Source organism: Oncorhynchus keta, chromosome 17 (genome assembly GCF_023373465.1).
Source record: "Oncorhynchus keta strain PuntledgeMale-10-30-2019 chromosome 17, Oket_V2, whole genome shotgun sequence".
NCBI lineage: Eukaryota > Metazoa > Chordata > Actinopteri > Salmoniformes > Salmonidae > Oncorhynchus > Oncorhynchus keta.
The window spans coordinates 13127540-13135561 of record NC_068437.1 but is presented as its reverse complement, the minus strand read 5'-3'; positions in this window follow the sequence as shown (position 1 = coordinate 13135561).

Below are 8022 nucleotides of genomic sequence, written 5' to 3'. Positions count from 1 at the left end.
ATTGCTTCCCACAGTTGTGTCAAGTTGGTTGGATGTCCTTTGAGTGGTGGATCATTCTTGATACACACGGGAAACTGTTGAGTGGAAAACCCAGTAGCATTGCAGTTCTTGACACTCTCAAACCGGTGTGCCTGGCACCTAATACCATACCCTGTTCAACGGCACTTAAATATTTTTTCTTGCCCATTCACCCTCTAAAATGGCACAAATACACAATCCATGTATCAATTGTCTCAAGGCAAAAAAATCATCGTTTAACCTGTCTCCTCCCCTTCATCTACACTGATTGGACTGGTGACATAAATAAGAGATTATACTTTTGACCTGAATTCACCTAGTCAGTCTACCTCATGGAAAGAGCAGGTGTTACTATTATTTTGTGCACTCAGTGTATTTTGAATGCTAAACTACTAAAATGTACAATTTACAGTGCATGATAAAGGAACAACAGTCCCATCATTTTCATTGTCAATATTTCAATTTTGATTTAGGATTTAAAGCTCACTGGTTTGAGACCACAAAATCTAAAAAAAAAATCTAAATAGCACTGCTAATAACTATATTGAAAAATACTGTGATTGAAGAAAAAGGTTAAAATATTTAAAATATATAGGTTCAGTATAATGTCTACACACTTTCGACCTGATTTTAGTCAATTAAGTTGAGACTGTGCTATTTTATCAGATTTTTTACTCAGACACTCACAAATCTGGGTCGCGTCCCACCAGTTGAAAATCACTGTAGTAGATTAGAGTTCAATACAGTATAGTTAATTACAGTAGAGCACAGTACTCTAGTGTGCTCTATTGTACTGTATTTAACTCTACTATACTGAACTATACTCCATGGTACTTTAGTTTTCTTTACTGTACTCCAGAAGGTGACACGGGTGAAAATGAATTCCTGTCCCATATTGTCCCCTGCTCTGTGTGTGAGTAGCCATACCAACTGCTCCGTTTGGCTGCTGCTCAGTGCTCACAGGACATTTGCCTGCACAGTGCACACCCAGCTGATAACAACCACATTGTGAGATTTTGGCATTGAAGGAAGCTCTTCTACTTACCCAGAGTCAGATGAACTCATGGATACAATGTGCAATAGTGTATGTCTCTGTGTGTATCTGAGGTAAAGTCGTGACTGGCTACAATTGGAGCGAGGCGCGAGAGTGAGCCAACGGAAGGGCGAGGTGGGAAATTACCATACATTTATTTTTTAGTAAACTACACTCACTGGCCATTTTATTAGGTATACCCATCTAATCTACAGGTCAGACCCCCCTTTGCCTCCAGAACAGCCTGAATTATTCTGGGCATGGATTCTACAAGTCGGAAATGTTCCACATGGATGTTGGTCCATGCTGCCGCAATGACATCATGCAACAGGAACCGTGATTCCACTCCTCAATTCTCTAGTATTGGTGATCACGTACCCACTGGAGCCGATTCTTCTTGTTTTTATCTGATAGGAGTGGAACCCGGTGTGGTCATCTGCTGCAATAGCCCATCCGTGACAAGGATCGACGAGTTGTGCATTCCAAGATGCCGTTCTGCACAAAACAGTTATTTGTCTGTTTGTGGCCCGCCTGTAAGCATGCATGATTCTTGCCATTCTCCTTAAACCTCTCTCATCAACAAGATGTTTTTGGCCACAGGGCTGACGCTGACTGTGTTTTTTTGTTTGTTGCACCATTCTCGGAAAGCCCTAGACACTGTCGTTTGTGAAAAGATACTGGATCCGGCGTGCCTGGCACTGAAGATCATACCACACGCAAAGTCACTTAGGTCACTTGTTTTGCCCATTCTAACATTCAATCGAACACTAACTGAATGCCTTGATGCCCGTCTGCCTGCTTTATATAGCAAGCCACGTGACTCAATGTCAGTATGAGCGATCCACTTTCGTGAACGGGGTGGTATAGCTATTAAACTGTCCAGTGAGTGTATAGGCCTACACCAAAGACAATTCGAACCCCCGCAACCCCCCAAATAAACTACATTTATAACTATTCCTGTTCACTGTCGATTCTGTCTTGTCATTTCCTGAACTTTATATAATATTTTTATTCACAATGAATGAAAGATAAAATGTTAAAACATTGTACATTTTCCTCTTTTTGTCCCCCTTCGACCTCCCCAGAATGTCTCCAAACACATTTAAGAAAAGTCCTTGAGTTACATATCAGAAAACAAAAGTATACAACAAGATAGTATGCTTCAATACAATGAAAATGCAATAGCCTAACAGTTTCAGGTGATTAGGTGATCCTATAGGCCTACTGCAGTAATCTCAAGGGGTGGGGGTGGGGCTAAGAGTACTTTTCTGGAGCTGTTCAAAATAGGATATCATCGGGTCCCAGGTGGAATAAAATGAGTTGCTTGACCCTCGAATGTTATACTTATTTTTTTCTAATTTTAGGAACAGCATCAGATCTTTGAGCCAAAGAGAGGCTAAGGGAGGATTGATCGATTTAAAATCCAATAAAATCCTTCTGCAGGTTAACAGGGAGGTAAAGGCAATGGCAACCAGCTGTATATTGGTCAGAGAACGATTGTAATAAAATAGCAATTTCTGCACCAGGCTGCAACTTTATATCAGATGCTTCAGAAAGGGTTTTATATATAGTGGACCAATAATCTGCCAGACAGGGAAAGTACCAGAACATGTGGGTCAAGTCCACAAAGTGGCCTTTACCCCTGTCACATGTACAATCAATATTTGGGTAGCATTTGGATAATCTGGCCTTGCTGAAATGGATAAGGCTGAGCCGGGCACAAGAGCAACTTCCGTTTACCCTAAATAAGGAACCATTCCAGACGTCAATCGGTGATCTCGAAAACCAAGCTCCCTTTCCCACTCAGATCTGATTTTATTGAGTGATCAAGGGACATGACTATCTCAAAAATTATAGAATTTGAAAGGTCGGGCTTTGAGTGCGAATAAACAGGCAGATATGGAAATACCTAAATAAACTTGAAAGAGTTAGATTAAATTTGACAGCGAGATCTTCGAAATTAGCAAAGGTGCCATCAATTTTATTTCTTATTTTTTATTTCATCTTTATTTAACCAGGTAGGCCAGTTGAGAACAAGTTCTCATTTACAACTGCGACCTGGCCAAGATAAAGCAAAGCAGTGCGACAAAAACAACAACACAGAGTTACACATAAACAAACGTACAGTCAATAACACAAAAGAAAAGAAAAATAGAAAAAGCTATGTAGAAGAGTAGGAGGGTAGGCAAGAAAAAGGCCCTAGAGGCAAAAATAGTTATAATTTAGCAGAAGTTAATCAGGGGAGTAAAGTTCTCATCATGGAGGGAAGACAAGGTACTGGTGATATTGATCCCTAAATATTTAAAGACAGACTTTGACATACGAAATGGAATAGTATTTAGTGGAATTTGTAATGCTAATTCATTAATAGGAAAACATTCACTATGAGAGATTACATTCATAACCTGAAACACACCAAACCTATGCAGTATGTTCACTATCTCACGGACACATGCCTCAGGGTCTAAGATATATAAAAGATTGTAATCTGCACTCAATGAAACTCGGTGTTCCAGGCTCCATCTGTAGATACCATTTATTGAGGGTGTGGCTTTTAGCACAATAGAAAGGGGTTCTATCGCCAGGGCAAATAACAGAGGGGACATTGGACATCCATGGTGTGTGGCCCTTGATAATGGGAAATACTGTGAACAAAGTTTGCTTGTAAGTACTGATTCCTTGGATGATGAAGTTTGCATCAAAGCCACATTTTCCCAGGACAGAGAATAAATATTCCCATTCTCCGCATCTAAAAAGATAACCCCTTCAGGAACGTCCGAAGACAATAAACAGACGTTGAATGTTAGAAAGTAGTGGCCGACCCTTAATAAACCCTGTCTGATCCGGTGATAAGATGTTTGTCATAATATTTTAACATCTGCATCTAAAAGTGAGATCGGTCTGTATCAACCACACTCAGATGCATATTTGAAGGGTTTTAACAAAAGTGTGATTGACGCCTCTGTCAGCTTTTGGGGTAGAACACCCTGGTCCAGGACGTTTTCAAACATTTCAAGCAGGAAGGGGGCCAGTTTGGCAGACAACGTATTTTAGAATTCGATTGGGTAGCCATCTGGGCCATGAATTTCACACTTTGCATTGCTGTAATTGAATGAATAATCTCCTCTAACTGCAAAGGTTGATCAACTTCCTCTCTCTTCTCTGTACTAATGGTACAGTAGGAGTTTCCAAATTGGCAACAAAATCATTCATAATTTAATTCTCTTCACATGATTCTGACGTGTAAAGATCTGAATAACAATTTTGGATGATATTATTGATTTCAGTAGAACTAACTGTTAAGACACCGGAGGTGTTGTGAATTTTAGGGATCAGCTGTGAAGCTTGACTTGATTTGATGAGCTAGAAGTCAATCAGCCTTTTCTCCAAGTTGGAAAACAAAACCACGTGCATGGAGAAGCTGCTGCTCAGCCTTATCTGTGGATAGTAAATTGTACTGAGTTTGAAGACTCAACCTTTATTTTTAAAGTTCTGGTGATGGAGAGGCGGTGTAATTTTGGTCTAAATCCAGAATTGCGTCGATCAGCTGTTGTTGTCTAATTTTCAGTTCATTGAGAAGAGCGGAATAGGAAATAATTTTGCCTCTAATAACAACTTTAAGTGTTTCCCAAAGTGTAGATGGAGAGATCGATTCTGTTTTATTTGTCTAAATAGAGACATCAATTGCATTCGATATAATGGTGCAGAATGAATTGTTTGAATGTAAAGATGAGTTAAATCTCCATGAGGGGGAAATCTGTATAGAGGGAGAAGGGCTTTATCTATCAAAAAGTAGTCTATTCTAGAGTAGCAGTGGTGTACATGTGAAAAGAAAGAGAATTCTTTGTTACTGGGAAAAAGGAATCTCCCTGACTCATAAATGCTGACAAAGCGCTGGAAAGGAGATAATGATCTAGGGTTTGAGCGGTCCAAGACTGGGTGGATCACACAAACAAAGTCCCCTCCAAAAATAAATAAGTGTGTTGAGATTTGGCAGAAAATAAAAATGTTTGTTAACAAAATCAACATCATCCCAATTGGGAGCATAAACATTTATAAGCAAAACAGAGGTATGAAAGAAAGAACCAAATCCCATAACAAAACGCGACTGTGGATCCGAGATGATGTCACCAGCGGTGAATTGTACTTTCTTATGAATAAGTACTGCTGTTCCTCTTGCCTTAGCATTGAATTTTGAACGAATATTTGTCCTACCCAAGCTTTACGGAGTCTACCATGATCTGCTGCACACAGATGTGTTTATTGTAAGAACGCTATATCAGTTTTTAAATTGTTAAAATGAGCCAATACTCTAGCCGGTTTAACCTTGCCCGTTCATTGCCTTGACGTTCCAGCTTGTAAAGCTAATAGCTGACCACCAAACTCCCACCCCGATATCTGATTGTCAGTAATTAAAAGTTGAGATCACTAAATTATAAATGGAATAGACATGAAAATCCTGTACATGACCACCGATCATATCTTATGACAAAAGAAAAAGCATGTACTGAAAAGTTATGAAAAATACTGTTGTAGAATATGTAGCAATCAAATGATTAATGAAGGCAAACAACTTCCCCCCACCCCTGTGACATAAAACCATCAAAATAGCACAATAGTTGTGTTAGGGGCACGTTCCGTGCCACGCTCCTGCAGCCGCACCTCGCAACTGCATCCACAGGTAGTAAAATATGTTATTCAGGCGTTGCACAACCACAAAGACTACAGCAGGGAACGCACCCCACAAACACAAATGCCAAAATATTCCAACGTCAATGAATCTCCATAGAGATGAAAGTTAAAGATATCCAAACACCACTCAATCAAAGGCATTACGGTCAAATGAAAGTAAATGCAAACAAGAAAGTAACCCGAGTCAAACCCTGAGATTGTAGCATTAATAAATCGTCTTTAGAATGGTAATATTAAAATACTAGCTAATGCCAACTTAGTTTAAACTAAAACTTAAACTCACGTTGGATATTTAACCTGTTAGTCCTATAGGGGCAGTATTTCATTTTTGGATAAAAAGACGTGCCCGTTTTTAGCGCAATATTTTGTCACGAAAAGATGCTAGACTATGCTTGGAATTGATAGTTTTGGAAAGAAGACACTGACGTTTCCAGAACTGCAAAGATTTTCACTGTGAGTGCCATAGAACAAAATCTACAGGCAAAACCAAGATGTTTGAGCGACCAGGAAATCAACAGGATTTCTGGAGGCACGTTTTCCATGATCGCCTTATATGGCTGTGAATGCGACAGGAATGAACGGACACTTCCTATCGTTTCCCCCAGGTGTCTGCAGCATTGTGACGTATTTGTAGGCATATCATTGGAAGATTGACCATAAGAGACTGCAATTACCAAGTGTCCCGCACGGTGTCTGCGTGGAAATTGGTGCGCAAAAGTCAGCTACCAGTATTTTTCCATCCGAATCAGAGAAGAATGCACGCTTCCAGGGACGGCATTTCAATGAAGAGATATATGACAAAACACTTTGAGGATTGATTCAAACAACGTTTTCCATGTTTCAGTCGATATTATGGAGTTAATTCGGAAAAAAGTTCAACATTTAGGTGACTGAATTTTCGGTTAGTTTCGGTAGCCAAATGCATAGTAACAAAACGGAACGTTGTGTCCTACACAAGCATCTTTCAGGAAAAACTGGACATCTGCTATGTAACTGAGAGTCTCCTCATTGAAACATCTGAAGTTCTTCAAAGGTAAATTATTTTATTTGATCCCTTTGCTGGTTTTTGTGAATATGTTGCGTGCTAAATGCTAACGCTAAATGCTAAGCTAGCTATCACCACTCTTACACAAATTATTGATTTTCTCTGGTTCTAAAGCATATTTTGAAAATCTGAGACGACAGGATTCTTAAGAAAAGGATAAGCTTGAGGGCAGGCATATTTATTTCATTTCATTTGCAATTTTTAGAAATCGCTAATGTTGCGTTATGGTAATGAGCTTGAGGCTGTAGTCACGATCCCGCATGCGGGATGGGGCGGACTAAGAGGTTTTAACATGTGTTACTAGTACCAGCTAAGCTAGTCAGCCAGCCAACGTTACTTACATAGATCTTTGTTCAGTCAATTTTAGATAGTTAGGTAGTTGTCCATATGTCAAGCCATATCTCAGCTAAATCCACCACCACATTCAAATAGCCCAGTCAGTGTTTGACAACTTGAGCACTTTTGTTGTGCATAGCTAGTAATGCTAGCAAGTCAGCCCAATGTTGCTGTTGTCTGAAATCTCAGCCAAGTATAGATGTAGTACATATATACCTGGGTGCTCCTGGAGTTAAGCATTCATCTTGTGGCGTTAGCTAGCCAATCTGTGTGCATGGTCGAGCTCCTGCGGCTTGTCAAAGACACCATTACCCATCACTTCCACCAGCATGTCAGAGGCAAATTTCACAGGGTTGACTCCAGTCTCAATTCCCTCCATGACACCAACGATCCGGATGTTTTCCCTTCAGGTAGAACTGTGTTGGCCGTTTTCATATGAGAGACAGCTGCCTAAAACTCGGCTAGCTGCCCTGTGTTGTCAGTGAAGAAACCTTCTAGTGTATTGAGGCATCGCCCAAACGTGTTGACTGTTTCTCGAAAGGCATCAATAGAAGTTTGGAGAGGTGCCAGTGAAGTGCTTATGAGAGAAGCCATATCCTCCTTTAGGCTACTTATTTGTTTAGCTAGCTCAGCTACATGCATGGTCATAGAAAATACCTCCAATTCTGCAGCAGTGCTGGCCACGGCGACTATTCTTGGTGTTCGAGTAGTTGGTTCGGCCTTCGACGATGTGTTAGTCATAGCAGTTCTCTTCGGGTTGGTCTTGCTTATGGTACCATGAAAATTGATTAAAATAATTTAACCAACTGATCCATCCGCATAACAACTAACAGCAGCGTGTAAAAAAAACTTTAAACTTAAAGTTTAATTGGGGACCTCAAACACATCTTCTTATATA